The sequence below is a fragment of the Hevea brasiliensis genome, chromosome 12 (assembly GCF_030052815.1).
Source record: "Hevea brasiliensis isolate MT/VB/25A 57/8 chromosome 12, ASM3005281v1, whole genome shotgun sequence".
NCBI lineage: Eukaryota > Viridiplantae > Streptophyta > Magnoliopsida > Malpighiales > Euphorbiaceae > Hevea > Hevea brasiliensis.
This window is the reverse complement of record NC_079504.1, coordinates 12,727,386-12,744,682: the sequence shown is the minus strand read 5'-3', so window position 1 is coordinate 12,744,682 and position 17,297 is coordinate 12,727,386. Positions and strand designations below refer to the sequence as shown.

The 17,297-nt window shown below is 33.7% G+C and overlaps 1 long non-coding RNA gene and 1 other non-coding gene across 2 annotated transcripts; both read right to left on the bottom strand.

Annotated features, from left to right (window-relative positions):
- Positions 1-11,811: 11,811 nt before the first annotated feature.
- On the bottom strand, positions 11,812-15,755 carry LOC110670966 (uncharacterized). The gene is made up of 2 exons (XR_002497992.2): positions 13,280-15,755; positions 11,812-12,088 (listed from the first exon to the last, which is right to left on the bottom strand). It is a non-coding gene; the product is annotated as an uncharacterized LOC110670966 (long non-coding RNA).
- LOC131171676 (small nucleolar RNA snoR118) lies at positions 14,892-14,963 on the bottom strand. The gene has a single exon (XR_009142334.1). It is a non-coding gene; the product is annotated as a small nucleolar RNA snoR118 (small nucleolar RNA).
- Positions 15,756-17,297: the final 1,542 nt, after the last annotated feature.

Sequence of the window (17,297 nt, the reverse complement as noted above, 5' to 3'; positions counted from 1 at the left end):
TATTACTAGGTCCTTGTACTTAAAATTAATCATTTAATTTTTATTTTTTTATAACTTAATTGCAATATTTTTATATTTTATAAAATTAAACTCTGTAATCCTTTTATTAAAGAATATTAATCAATTTATTTTTAATTTTTAATATTTATATTATTTAATCTCTATAATTTTAATCATTTATACTATTTAATAGTGCTATGCATAATTCTCTTTCAAACTGAATCGGAATCGCCACCGAGTCAAAATTATTTTGATATTTTAATTTAGTTTTAGTTCTTCATTAAAAAAACTAAACTGAAACTATACTGAGAACTGAACTTATACATATGTCTTTTTATGATTTTTTTAGATGAATTATGTACTTTCAATATAATTATTTATGTATATAAAATTATGAACTAAATATAATCTTATATTATATTTTATTTCTTTATATTTTTTAATAATTTTAATTATAAATACATTAAATTATTTTATAATTTTTAATTATAAATATACCATTATACTATATATATGTTAATTCATAATAATATTTGTATTTCATAATTAAATATTACATAATTAATAAATAGTTAAAATATATATTATATAATATACTTAATCTAAAATTATATATGTGCAAGATTATATAATTTAAAATAGTTAAAAATATATTATATGATATATTATATATTAATAACCAAATTCAAAACTTGAATGCTAATTAAATATGACTTTTTAAAAAAATAATTATATAAAATTATTTCAAAAATCAAGAATCGAATTGAAATCGTACGAAAATCAAACTTATACATATGTTTTTCTATTATTTTTTTAGATATATTATGTACTTTCAATATAATTATATATGTTCTTATATGTATATATGTAATGACCCAGGCTAAGGGTCATTATCGGTGCCTCAGATCGGGTCAACTTAAAGCTGTTGAAATCCGTAGTAAGCCTAAAATTTGTAAAACATACATATATTCATGTATCTCAATATCTAAACGTACTCCAAATCATTACACTTTAGCCTTTTCATGCATACTTGACATTCACAATATAAATTTAGTTCAAAATTTGAATATTAACAAACATAAAACTCTAAAGTATAATTTTATAGCATGTATACTCCCAAAAGAGTTAACATAAACATAAACATCATCATTCATACTAAAAATATTACATAACTCCAATTCTTTCTATAATTACCAGCACATTACTATCCATTCATATATTATATGTTCATCTACCCATACTTTATACATAAAGAAGAGCACTAAAACTATATCTGATGACCTCTCTTCAAAGAACTCTTCTAATCTTGCAAACCTGCATTTGAGGGTTCGGGAAAAGGGGTAAGCTCAAACAAGCTCAGTGAGTAAACTGACTAACATTAATTATATCATTTATTTCATACATATGCGATGCATCATCCAAATGGGTTTTCAGATCACAAACATTTCACGTATGATGGACTTATCACTAGTATCTCTCCAAATCCAAAATGCTCGGCTCAAACAAAGGCTCCTCAGAACTTTCGCTTAAAATATGACATGTATCATGCACCCGGGGCAACTTAGAGATTTTCTCTATCGGGGCAATGTAAAGATCCCCCCATGGGATTTACTTATGAATTCATAATATAACATAGTCATAAATATGGGGGAAGTTAGTGGGTCATCCATCATCCATCAATGCACCAATAATAATTATACAATTATGTAACATCGTCACGACCCAACCTATGGGCCGGACAGACACTAGGACCTGGGCCAACCTAAAGCCCCCGAAGCCCGTGGTAAGCCTAACTATTCCTCAACCCACCTCTAAGGCCCATTTGGGCCCAATTTCAAGAATTCAACAGGATAGAGTCCGACCATAAAATGGACTTTTTAACGGGGAGTTTTTGACTCACCCGACTTGTAAACACAATATATAATCAATTGGGGAGCTCAGCTCACCCTCCACATACTCGTAATAACATAAAGTCAAATGGGAGCTCAGCTCTCTCATCCAGTCCAATATACATACATATAATAAGTTTACAGGTCCAAAATGAGAAATTATATTACAGACCCAAATCAAATAAATATTTCTAACACATGCAAAAATTCTAGGAGTTAACAGAATTATATAAATATTACAGACATTAATAGACGATCTACGAAGAAGAAAAGCAGGTTAACCACAATAATAATCCTCCTGTAGCCTGAAAAAATACTAAACAGGACTGAGCATTCGACTCAGAGAGTAAAATATCAATTTTAACCATAATCTCTATAGTTATCTAAAATTAATGCATTATATAGAGTGAAATGCAACATCGTCATAAATTTCATACAAATCACATCAAAAAGGCAATTTGGAGCACTCACACACTTAAAACTGTCAAACAATATATATATGGGAATTGATCCCCTATACAGCCCTCTTAATCCAACCTCTGCCAGTGAAGATCTCAAGCCGGACTTTTACTTAATAAACCAAATACGGGGTTCCGGCGAAGAACTCAAGCCGTATCTACCCCGAAGGACCGGGTTCTAGCGAAGATCTCAAGTCGTGTCTGCCCGTCCTGTCCATATCCAACACTATACCACATACACGCCAACGCACGCACACTGCTCCAAATTACCACAACAACATCCATGGCACTTCAACATTTATGAATGCAATGTAAAACGTGCCTATTGTTTAATTACATAGATACTTACATATAAGTGATGCATGGACATGCTTGAACATATAATAATATCGAAATTACAATTAAAATTAATATTTTACTCACAGACTCAACTGAAGTCACTGTGGCGACTAGGCGGAGGAGGAAGGCTGTCCCGATTTACCTGATAATTTTTATTATAATTATTTAATATATTTGACTCAATACAAGTTAAGAAAAAGACCAAAGATGTACTAAGTCATGCCGAAAATCTGGCAGATTCTCCCCTATACCTAGGACCTACCCAACCTCCAAAAGGGCTTAAAACGTACTTTTATATCCACAAACTATACACCTACAACTCAATCACATCACACAGCCCCTTCTGGGCCCATCCAAACAGTCATCAATCACAATATGTAAAATTACATTTTAGTCCTCATAATTTAACCCTTTTGCAAAAATGACCCAAATGAGTTCTAAAAATTCTAAAACTTTGTCCCGCAGTCCTTAGCATCATTACTAAGCTAATGCAAAAGGAATTATAATTTTCTGAGCTACCACGAATATTTTATAGATTTTTAATCCAATTCAAGTACTAGAAAATTACGAAAAAGTAAGGTTCGGGTTTACCTATACTGATTTCGTCTCCGAGGACGCGCTTGGGACATTTGATAATGGTGGGGTAGCCAAAATCTCGATCCAATTCCAAGAGTTTTTCAGTAGCCTGTCTGTCTGGCCAAAAATTTGCAAACCCAGGCAACCGTCGAATTTTCACGACTTGAAGGTATCTACACGAAGCCCACAATACGGGGGTTAGTAAAAAATTTTTACGATATTTTCTAAGCTCATTTAGTGTTCGGAAAAACACTACAAATTTTTGCTAGACCCACCAAAAAACAGTGTCGGAAAATTTTGAAATTTATATTGCTGCAAAGCTCTCGATGAGTGGAGCGCTTTGGTACTCTCGGTTTTCTCGTGGGGTTCACGGTTTGAGAGAAATCTAGCCCAAAAGTCGAAATGGGCTAAAACTTTCCTGACAAAAATTGGGCAAACCGCTAGATGGATTTTAGTGTTCTTTGTGTCTATGGAAAGCTCTCAAGATGTAGATGAGTTTAGACACAATACCTGGCCCAAACGGTGGCCAGATCGGCCAAATTTTGGCTGGGAAGCCGAAATGGCATGCGCTTGCAGGTGGGTTTTCGCGCGTGTTTTCTGTCCGCCTGGGACATCGGGTTGCCGTGGGAGGCACTGGGGCGGCTGGGTGGCAGCGGCGTGACGTGGGAAGGAGGGAGGAGAGAGAAAACGGGAGAGAGAGAAAGGGCAATGGGAATGCGCGGGGGAGAAGAAAAAGGAGAAGAAGGCCGGTCCGATCCGGTTCGGTTCGATTTGGCCGGTCAGATTCAAAATATAAAATTTTTGTATTTTTACTTTGCCTTGGGACCAAAAAAGAGGCCCAAAAATTCCGAAAAAATTTTAGAAAACTCAAAAAAAATTCGTAGAGTCCAAATATATTTTTAGTTTTGCCACGTGGTCTTTAAATTATTTTTTTTTAAATCATCAAAGTTTTATATTTTTAAAAAATCGAATCCGATTTCTAAAATTCGAAAAATTTCAAATAATTTTCTAAAATTTAAATAAAATAAAATATTAATATTACTCACAAAATAATAAATTTAAAAATTAGAGGTGTTACATTCGTGTTCTAGATACATACATCCTAAATATATATGACATGATGCATGAGTATAATTATAAATTAACTTTAAATAGTTTCCATTTTATTAAGGTTGGAGTTACTCACCTCTTGTAGCCTATCAACCACCTAACTCGAACAGTAGCTATCATTTACATGCTTTTTGAAGCATCTTTTTGGCTTGCATTGTAACACCCTCCCGGTAGCAACTCCGTACATTCTCTTATTCGGTGGCCAGGTGTCGGTCGGGACTAGAAACGTCGGAAAAATATTTAAACTAAAGTGAGGACCATAATTAACTCAAATATTAATAAGAAAAATTTAGTAAAAATTTTAGAAATAAAATTCAACTAAGTTAAATGAGCCAGTGCCCAAGCGATGGGTAACCCAGAGGGACGTTGCGGTTCTCCCAACGAGGAGCCCTAAACCCTGGAGAAAAATTTTAAAATAATTTTTGGGACTCCAGAGAAGGGTTATTGAGGTTCCTATGGCATTAGAATGCCAAGAAAATATTTAGAAAAATTTTTCAATCGGTACAGCCAATTTTGACCCGTTAAGCCAAACGGAGGGCATTTTGGTCATTTCGCCTTCAGAGGTGATTTTTGGCCGACTTGTCCAGTTAAGTAAATAATTATTATGATCTAAAATATGAATAAATATTAGTAAAAATTTAATTAGAAATGAGTTAAAGAAAGAAGAAAGAAAAATCAAATAAAAAGGCATTAATGACATAAGCTTGATGTAATTAGAACCCCTTAGCCAATCAAATTAAAGGAAGACATTTATAATACATAAATGGGCAGAAAAAGAAGACCATTTTAGAGAATTTTCTGCAGCTACTCTTCTTCCCCAATAAAACGTTTCATGCTTCTCTTTTCCCTTCTCTATTTCCATGCTTACAAAGCTTGAATCCACACCCTTTCTCACCTCAAAACCCTAAGTTATCTTCACTAAAACTTGTCCCCACATCCTAAGCAACCTCTAGGCAGCCAAAAGAAGAAGAAAGAAGGAGTTTGGGTAGCTTGAAAAATCTGCCACCTAAAGGTTAGTGCCTATTTACACTTAAATCTCTTTTAATTCATGTTAAAGACTTAAAGTGAGTAAGGTTTTGTAAATTAAATGAATGGAATCTATGTATATGGACCCTATGAATTTCGGCTGCCCTAAGGAAGGAACAAAGGTGGAGTGTTTTTGATGGTTTTAATGGACTTAGAATGAATTAGAGATTATGTTTAAGGTGTATATACACATAAATAATGAATGGAAGTGCTTAATTAGGTGTATGTGTGAAACTAGGGTTTTGAGAAGTGAAAAATTGACTTGGCTTAGGAGATTGTTAGAGAACATCTTAATGGTCAATTAGTGACCATTTTAGGTGAGTTGACCATAAATTGGACTAAAATATGGCATGGCAAAGTGGAATGGTAGGCTGCCTAGGGACAGCAGCATAGTGGCTGAGATTTCAGTCCACTTGGACTGCCATATCTTTAGCTGTGTTGGTCCAATTGGTGTTTGGCAAATTGGACATGAAACTAGGCTTATAATGGCACATTTTTGCTGAAGAAACCATGCCCAAAAGACCAAAGCAAGAGGACCAAAACTTGGCTAATCAGGATACCACAAAGCGACCCCTAACTCACTTTGTAGATATGGTCAATTGACACAAATTTTCTGACAACAAGATAAGATATAGACAAACAACTTTCATGAGGGACACCAATCTAAATTATGCCATTAACCTAATCAAATCATTGAGCAAAGTGGAGTTTACTGTACTGAGATTTCCAGAATTTTCATTTGAGCAGTAATGTTTGGATGGCTATAACTCTCTCTAGAAAACTCGGATTTAGGCGATTCTTGAACCGATAAAAACCTAAGGCATAGTAGAACATTTCATATGAAGAAAGTTAGGCCAAATTATGAACTTAACTTGATCAAATTACTGACCAAAATTGGACCAAAATCTGCCAAAACCCAAAAGTGCAGCATGAACAGTGTACGTGAACAGTAAACTTATTTTGGCCATATGAGCTACAAAACTCCAAATGGAGTGATTCAAAAAAGGAAATTCAACTAGACAGAATAAGGAACAACTTTCATGTTTACCATTTCCTCAAATTCCCACTGTAAAAATAACAAATGGAACAGTAAAGATGAAGCACCAAATCTGAAAATTTTGTTCAATTAGCATTAAGCTTAGAAATGGTATTGGCAACCAATACCAACAAGTTTTAAATACAAAATGTAGTATGTTTGGGGTGTTAAAACCAATACACCTATTTTCTATCCAAAAGTCAACATTTTTGTTGACCAATGAGGTAAATAGTGACACCAAAACCAAAAATTGGCAATTTTGCCAAAATGACCTAAGCTTTGAGAAAGTGACTAAAACCAACAAGTTTTGAATACAAAATGTGGTATGTTGGGAGTACTAAAACCAATGTACCTATTGTTTATGCAAAAGTCAACATTTTAGTTGACTAATGAAATGAATAGTGACATGAAAACTTGAAATTCAAAAATTGTGAAACTTAAAAGTGCAAAATGCCCTAGTAGGCCTAATGTGATTGGTTTGGATAGATTGGCATGCCAATAGGGTATTGTTTTAGCAGTACTGCGAAAAGCTTTATGCCTGTATTCATGGCTTTTATGCCCGTATTCATGGCTTTTATGCCCGTATGAATGGCTTTTATGCCCGATTATGTGATATCATGGCTTTTTAGCCATACTGACTGCATACATGGTTGACGTTCTGCGTCCCATAGTATGACGGCCCGAGGCACCGCGGTGTCCAGTGCCAACGACGATTATCGATCGATCGTCCAAAGATAGGTTACTTGGGCATGGAAAAGTATAACTGTGATTGAACTGATTATTAAAGAAAATACGAAAATTAAGTATCAGGAATTATTACAAAAACACAAAGAAGCTCAATATCATGAAGAAGTTAATATCATGAAACATGATTAGCCCTCGACTACACAATAAGTTAGTAATTATTCATTTCTTATGAACACAATAGCAAGGAAATTATTATTTTTATTTGCATATTGTATTTTCTTGTATTATTGGCACCACTAAGTTTTATGCTTAGCGCGTTGCTTTTGCAACGCGTAGGTACTGAAGATTTGGACAGAGGGCCCAGTAGACCACGCAGTTGGGTAAAGGCGTTCACGATTCGCATAGTATCCGTGTCACCTCAACTTCTGCAGTGCATTGGTAGGACATTAGGTGTCATTTTGGCATTCTGTAATAAATTTTGATTTTCTCATACGTAATGAAACTTATGTAATGTATTTTGATTTTCATGTAAATAATGCAAATTTGTGCTTGTAAATGGAAAAGTGAATATTGATCTGTGACTGTTACATGACTATCAAACGAGATGAATGATTGAGAATTGAAATTGAGAAATGAATGGTTGACAAATGTTGAGATGATGATTATTGAAGTTTGAGAGTAATTGAATACGAATATATGAATATTGGAAGTGTTTTTCACAGGTTCCGAAGAACTGTTTTCTCCATTTTTAGCCAATACTCTGCCGGATTTTCTATAAAATTCTCGGAACCTCAAATAAATTATAATTTCGATAAATGGCTTAAATAAATTATATTTCACAAGTTATATTCAAAAGGAAGAATAAAAATGAATTAAAATAAAATAGAGTGCTCGGCACACTGAGTGGCATAACTTGCTCGGCTACACTGTAGTCGGGTAAGGGGTGTCACATGCATTGCGGAGATCATCCCCTTCACTGAGGATGTTTGATCTCCTTGAAAAACTACCTCTGACCCCTCCTGTCTTCTAAATCTTACTACCTTATTCTTGCAGTCTAAGGTAGCATAATTAACTGAGAGCTAATCCATCCCTATAATGACATCAAAATCCATCAATTCTAGCTGGAAAGCATTTACTCTCCACCATCATTGGATAGGCATAACAGATTATCTGTATCACTTAAGGATCACACTTAGGCACACTAACAAGCAACGGACATTGTAAAATTGAGACTACTAAACCTAACCTTAGGACTGCTTCGGGGCTAACAAAAGAATGAGATGCACTAGAATCAATCAAAATATGCACATTAAAACTTTCAATGCAAAAGTTACCTGACATCACAGTATTAGAGGTATTGGCTTCCTGTTGTGTAATAGTTAAGATTTACATCGATGCTATCGAACCCCTCCCTTGCGACCCTACTGTAGAGGAAGAAGAACCTTGTCCTCTACCTGTTGGTTGAGCCACAATATCTGACCCAATTTGTTGAGAAGCCATCCTTTTCATATTAGGACACTCCCTAGACATGTGTCCCTCCTAATCACACCTGTAGTATTAGAAGGTGCCAAACCTACAAAGTCCTCAATGAGACTTCCCACATTTAACACAACTAAAAGTATCCGATCCTAAACTACATCTGCTTCTCACCCCAAGGCCTGACTTAATTTTGCTCCAGAACTTATTCTTCCTGTGTTTCTTGCTAAACTTCCCTCCCTTATCCTCCTTAGTTCCATATGAGGAAACAGTCTTGGTTAAGTGACTGAACCTCCCTATATTTGTAGCCTTAGGAATTGCGGATTACTCGGCTTTATTACTTTTTAGCTCCAAACTTTCTTCAATGATAGCCTAGCCTCCATCTTTCTTGCAGTATCTACTATAGAATGGAAACTATGGGTTTCTGCAGCTAAAATCAATGAGGAGTATCCGGAATGCAACCTTTGAGTGTACCCCTTCACTTTCTTCCTATTAGTATCATACTCCTCATTGATTTTCGACTTTTATACTTTTCAGCTCCAAACTTTCTTCAATGATAGCCTAGCCTCCATTTTTCTTGCAACATCTACTATAGAATGGAAATTGTGGGTTTCTGCAGCTAAAATCAATGAGGAGTATCTGGAATGCAACCTTTGAGTGTACCTCTTCACTCTCTTCCTATTAGTATCATACTCCTGCCCCACTTACTGCAGAAGATCAACAAACTTATTTTATAGTCGTCAACACTAATATTAGCAGTCTATCTCAGCTGCTTAAACTCCACCACCTTCAATTTCCTAGAGCTTCTAAGAAAGCCCAAGTAGTAAACTCTGCCACAAACTAAGAACAGGTCATACTATCGAGCTTGTCAACAACATAAGACTTATACCATTCCTTCACCTTTCTACATTTCAAAATAAAGTCGGCCATCTAAATCGCCTTACTGTCACTAGCGTCAAATTCATCAGCTATCATTTTGACCACCTTAACGTACTTGAAAAGATCATCTTCCTCCTTGTACTTGGGAGCATCTAGTTTTAAGTAGTTTGTCATCTTTGCCTTACCTTGACTACTTGACCTCGCCTTTTGTGTAGGAACTGTAGGAGTAGTAGGGGTGATGGTAGTACTTGCTCTCTTGTAACTCTCTCCATGGGATTTTGAATTTCCATGGTAGTTGAAGAACTTTGAGGGTACTGTTGTTGAGAGTACATAGGATATGAGTTGAACGGTGGGAAATAAGGTGGGTAGGGCATAAAAGGAGGATATAGGAGGATATTGGGGATAGCCAGTAAACCCAGGGTTTCCAAAACTTCCCTACTGAGGATATTGATACCCAAACCCATACTCTATCCTGGATCAAACTTTGACTCATCTCTTCCTTCCACATAACTATCTTCTCCGACTCTTCCCATGCTCGCAGACTCAGGATTCTCGTACTGTTGGGAGAAACCATAAGAACTCTTTTGAGTATCTATAGACATTCTGAGTGCATATGCAGTCTCCCTGCTGACTTCAAAGGACCTTGTAAGACCTCTTAAAAATTCTCCCCTTCCACTTCTGTTTGTTCTCTTCCTAACAGCAGGGTTGGCAAGTAGTGGTCTAATATCCTCATTCTCGGGTAGAGCGCCAATCAACCTAACGGACCATCTTGAACCTTGCATTTCTGAAAGTAAATAAGAAGTATTGAGCACATAAAAAGTTCATGTGGAATCACATGAACACACAATATATCATTAAACATAACATGAAACGTAACATACACATAATATTCATCATATAACATTCAGGGACTTAACCCTACTGGACATGTCAACATACTTTCTTTCACCTCTATTGTATACTTTTACTAGCATCTAAGTCCACTCATCTAACTTATAACTATGATACCAACTTTCTAACGACCTAGGCTAAGGGCTGTTACCAGCGCTATGGTTTCGGTAGCTTTAAACTGACCTGACTCCTAGCATTGATAAAGGCCCCTAGCCTGAGTCGTTACAATATATAATTATGAAATAAATATAATTTTATATTATATTTTATTTCTTTATTTTTTTTAATAATTTTAATTATAAATACATTAAATTACTCTATAATTTTTAATATATATATATATTAATTTGTAATTATATTTGTATATTATACTTAAATATTATATAATTAATAAATGTTAAAATATCTATTATATGATATACTTATACTATTATATTATATAATATACTTAATAATAAATTATATATATACGTTACAGTTAAAAATTATATAATTTAAAAAAATCTAAAAATATATTATATAATATATTACATATTAATAATTCAATTCAAAATTTAAACACTAATTAAATATAATTGTTTCAAGAAATAATTATAATAAATTATTTTAAGAAATAAAAAATAATCAAAATTGTACAATTAGAATCGAAAAACTGAAAACTATATCAATTTGGTATCAAAACAATGAAAAATCAAACTAAATTCGTATCAAAACTTTAATTCGATTTCTGTTCCTAAATAGACCCCAAACTAAACTGAAACTGCACACTCTTACTATTTAATCCTTGTAACTTTTACTTTCCATAAATTAAACGTTTGACAGAAATTGATACCCAAGAGTAATGTAGGAAATAAAAGAGTTTGATGGAGAAAAAAAAACTAAGATGCTTTCAATAAAAATCAAAGAACAATTATTTTCTCCATATTTCACTTCATTGAAAATATTCTCATTTAATTAGAATTTAAGACATGATAATATTTTTTATAATAAGTTTATTTTATTTTATTCATTTTTGAGGTAAACATATAATTATTTAATGTTACTGTTTTTCCGGCACACCCCACTCAAACTCACCTCATTCGAGCGAAACTCAACCTAATTCAAGCACGCCTGCACCTAAAACCCTCTTTACCCCACGATCCCTTTAAAAAATATGACTGGAGAATAACATAAGAAAACTGCGCATTAAACTACTAAAAGACCTCATGCCTGCTTAAAAACTACTTATGGTGCGTTAAATCCCGACAGGGAATCAACAGAGACCTGTCTTGCTTGCCTACTCCAATTTCTAGATTAAGAGACGCTCAACACAAAGGAGTAGAACTGGTGTCCCAAAATTTTCAGAACCCTTCCAATTCCATGAGTCAAAATATTTAAACATGACTTGGTAATACTTGATTATTTGTAAACCAGAACAAGGGCAATCCTCACCATAATACCCATGTGATCCGATCGGCTAATAGATATTCCATTTGATAAATAATGCTTACAAATTGGATAATTAGTCACTACTGTAACATCACATTAAATTACTGTACCATAACATCCAACAAATTCTCTGGGCCATCAGTATCATCGCAGCATTACAATCTTGTAAAACATGTTAAAATTTGATTAGCCTAATATTACCCAAACCTGGGGCTTCAATCACCTTTGAAGCGGACCTGTGGCATAACTCCAACACAGTCAACTCCATGAGCATCCATATTTCACAACATATCCTGAAACAGATTTACAGATTTGCAACTTATAAAATGAAAACCACAGCTTCAACAATGATAAAATTAGGAAGCAGATGGCCTTAATAACTTTAAGCAAATGTTCATCAACTGCTACGGAAGCTTTATGTGATCGCAAGATTCCCAATAAGTTGAAAGGAAAATTTTAACGTACAGTCATACGACCGGCTATGTTATGTGGTAGTAAGTGTTGGGCACTGAAGTAGTCGTATGCGTCTAAGATAAGAGTTGCAGAGATGAGAATGTTAAGTGGATGAGTGACCATACTAGACTAAATAAAGTTCGTAACGAGAGTATTAGAGAAAAGGGAAGAGAGTAGTACAAAATCACTTAGAAACATTATACATTTCTGAAGATTTAACCCAAAATTTAACCCAAAATCGTTTAGAGTGAAGAAATCGAATCCATATAGCCGAACCCAAATTTTTGGGATAAACGCTTAGTTGAGTGAGTTTGTTCATCAATTGCAAGCTTTCAAATCCCATTCCCAATACTATTGCAATACCATACAAGTTATTGATCACACAAATTTAGTTTTAGGGACAATATCAGCAACCAACACAGGAAATTATTTCCATCAACAAAATATACACACAACTAATAGAAGTATCCCACATGCTACCCTGAACAGGAATTCAGCTAATAACACCACACAATTCAACAATAAACCACCCCAGACACGTGCTACATTCAAAAATAGGCCCTCAGATCTCATAGCTTCAACAGATCATATGTGGTTAAATGCACATGGTTTTCATCGATGCCTTTACGCACCACCATCCCACACACACAAACACACACACAGACATGCAAACACACACACACACACACAGGTGGTACTGATAGACTAGTGATAAAAATCATGCAACCACTCAACTCGGTTGATTTGTCCATCATTGGGCATAATACCATTCAATGGGGTTATTTCTAATTGTAAGCCTATGTGCAATTGAGAACACACATTGGGGGTTATTTCTAATTGTAAGCCTATGTGCAATTGAGAACACACATTGGCGCGCGCGCGCTCACAGAGACACACACACACACACACACACACACAAAGGCTAACCCTAGAAAACAACTCAATGGTTACTGTACTTGCCAGAAAAATAAAGGAGAAAACAAACAGCTAATGAACGGAAAATATAAAAATTAATCTGTCTGCAGCACTACCTTCGATAGCATCTGCATTTGAACTTTGAACCACCCACCAACATATTATTGTTTGTTGTAAAACGTTAAGCTCTCAGATCTCATAGCTCCAAGATGTTCATAGTTGGTCAAGCCACTGTTTTTCATATGGAACCTCCTCATCTCTCAAATGATAAAGGAAACAACCACCATCACAACAACCAACACCACCACCACCACCACCACCACCACCAATAATAATAATAATAATGAGGTAAGAGGGGAAGTAAGAAATAGAGGAGGCTCACACTGAAAAACAAAGTCACCACTCTGAATAATGAGTTCTCATCTTTGAGCACTTTAATAGACATAACTAAGAAAACAAAATGAGTGTGGTTCCTTAGTGAGATAATTTGGTTCAAATCAACATTGCAAAAGCATAGAAGTGAAAATGACTACAGCAAAAAAAAATCATCCAACATATACCTGTCTTCACAAATTTATAAGCCACAAAAATACATATAGGTGCACAAAAACTTTAACTAGAAGAATCAGCTGCATTCCTCAGCAACATAAAATCTACATAAAATACGTTAAACAGAACCAGATGAATCCATCAAAAAAATCTAAGACTCAACTTTTTAGAAAAGAGGGTTTTTCTAGACTGAACAAATATAATGATACTACGTGTATAATGATGTTTATCCTCTTGATAAGATCAGAAGGAGAGAAAAAATATGGAACCATAAGGATGCATAAAATCAAAAGTGCCCTCAGACATCAAAGCTATCGTAGGTCATCGAGGTTGTAGTTTTCACTGAAAGCCTTCCCACAACATCAACCCTAGTAAAGAAAGAAAGAAAGAAAGAAAGAGACAGAGAGAGAGAGAGAGAGAGAGAGAGAGAGATTATAATAATGCTGATACTAGAGTGTAGATGGCAAAAAATGCTCTCAGTGAACACCCTAGCAATCACTCAATTAACATCTCATTATCCATCATTGGGCAGTGAGAGAATAACTCTCAGGATGCTAATATCCAACTATTGCACAACAAAGTAGATGACAGAAGATATAACAAAGTTGATAAACTCAAATTGCATAATATAATATTCTGGAGCATTATACAAATTATAATATTCTGCATACCCAAAAATAGGCAAATTTAGAATAACTGTATAAAGTCCTCAGATCAAACCGTTGTAATTTCAGGCAGTGAAGCATATGATTTTCATTAAAAGTCAATCAATATCTTCAGTGATAACAGATCAAATTAGAACAACAACAAAAACCACCATCACCACCACCACCAGCAGCAGCCAGTACACCTGGAGACAGGAGTGCTGAAAGTGAAGATGGAGGCAGATAGTGAAAATCAAAGCAACTGTCCCACTTAATCAGAGGTCATCAGTTCGGGCAAAGCAAATGTTAAAGACAGAAGCTCTCAAATAATGCATAAAGGAACCAGGAATAACAGTCAGCTCTAAATAAAAGAAGAACTGACACCACAAGTATTAAAACCCAAAAAAATAAGAGTTATAAATAGTAACGATAAACACAGAGAAAGGAACAAACATAGGTAAAGTTTGCGGCCAACTATTCAAATAGCTCATCATATTTCCTAAAGCCATCAAGACTGGAAAAAATGAAGAGAAGGAAGTCAGACAGAGCTTTCTAGGCTTGCAGTTCCATCAATAATTCAGAGCCCAGTGCATGTATCATCATCCACAATAGTCCAACACAAATACCAAACACCCACCATCTAACTAGTGGGGAAATTTACACAAATCAATATATTAAATACAAAAATGACCAATTCAACGACTAAACAAACATCCAAACTCTAGTCCATCAGGCCCAGAGACCCAATAAAGCATACATGCAAAGCCAATACGAGCACCGTTAAGGAAAAATGTATATACGGTTTACATCAGAAAGGAAAAATTAGATAAAAAATAAAAAAAAAAAAAGCCCTCAGATCTCATAGCTTTGAACAAATCATCCACGGATTTAACACAAATGGCGTCCATCAAAAGCCTTCACACGCCACCACAACACTTGTGTGTGAGTGTGTGTGTATGTTTATGAATAAAGAGACGGCGGAGGAGATGGTAGTGGTAGCGAAAGTGGTGGTAAGTGAGACTACAGTGAACTAAAACTACCATTTGCAACCGCTCAATACGTTTATGATGTGCATCATTGGGCAAAACCCAGAACAAAAAAAATAGGAACATCAAGAACAGAAAAACGGAGGCTCAGATCCACAATAAGCGAACAAGAAAATGATCGGCGACCGGCACAAATCGGCTTCGCCGGAGAGATAGAGTAGGCCATTGTTGTGTGGAAGTCTAGGGCTAGTGGGAGCACTATAATGAAGGGGCCGAAATGGCATTTAATATCATCTGTAGTTGGACGTGGAGCAAGAGACCAGAGTAGACACAGAATCATTGGCTTAATCCTTATGACAGGCCCAGTTTCAGCCTAATTTGGGCTTTTCTTTTCGTATGGTAAGCCCAAAACTTTCAACTGGTATGATCTACAGCTCGATTGTTTTTGTTTTCTTTTTATGATTTTGCCAAAGTGCCTATACTTTTATTTACGGTTGAGTATATTTCAGTCTAAATTAAAAAATCGAGGAGAATTAAGTTAATTTAATTTAATTAATTTAATTTAATTTATAAATTTTAATAATTTTAATTAATTAATTTAATTCGATTATTTTTATAAAAAATAAAAAAAAATAAACCAAATCTAAATTATATATATATATATATATATATATATATATATATATATATATATATTAAGGAAACTTAAAAATTTTTTAGTTTTGATTTTTAAGCTTTTTTTATATTTTTATTATTAAGAATTAATGTTAAAAATATGAAATCTTATAAAATTCGATTTAATTGATTTAAAATTGAATCAAATAAATATTTATCTGTTTGGTTCGATTCGATTTCTTCTTAGTAATCGATTTGATTCGGTTTTTAAAATTTTTTATTTTTAATTTTTGGTTTTATTATTTAGGTTTGGTTCGAAATCGAATCGACAGTTTACACACCTCTACTTTTATTGAATGTGTGTGTTTAACTTCAATAAAAAAAATAAAAATCTGAAGTATTTCAAGTCCAACTTATTGTGACCTGAAATTAGTATATGCAAAGAATTTCTAATTAATTTATAAATTATGATTTGTTTTTTGAATTAAAATGTTATATTTTTGTAAAAATAATTTTATTTATTTAATTTTTTTAGTCAAATTCAAATTGATTGGATCAAACCAAATAGATTAATTTTAAATCAAGTTATGTAGAGTACCCAGTTGATCATCAAATATATTTTAATTTTAAAAGTCATTTAGATTTGAATATTTTAGCTAGTCTGATTTGATTTAGTGATTACAAACATATTACTTACTTAAAAGAAGCGTCAATTTTGAGGCTTTACTCTCCTTATACAAAATTTTCTAAATATTTTAGATTTTATATAGATTAAAATGAATTATCGATGATTTTAAATTGAATGGATTTGGATGAGTCAAAATTTATTAAATTTTCTTGAAATTGGTGATTGTATATACTCAATGTTTTATTAAGTATTCTTTGGAGTACATACTCTCTCTCTCTCACAATGAAAATAGATATATACTCTTAAAAACATAAAATAATTATAATTTTATAAAAGAATGTGACAAATTAAAAATTAGTACACCAAAAATATCTAATAAGTTTTTATATATACTGTTGTAGTCTATAAAAATTTCTTATAGGTATGAATCTGTAAAATAGAAAATAAATGAGTCAAAAGTCTATTGGGTATAGACATGTGAGAACTCTCTAATACTTAAGTTAGAGCTGATACGAGAGAATAATATATTAAATTGACTAGAAAAAAAGAATATACCTTCATAGATGATCTGATATCTTTGTATATGATATAGACAATAATTGATTGTAGTAAGTCAACTATATAATTATATGAATATTATTATTTAGCATAATTATAGGATTATATTTTTATTAATAGTACATAATTATAAGCATTACTATATTTAGCAATC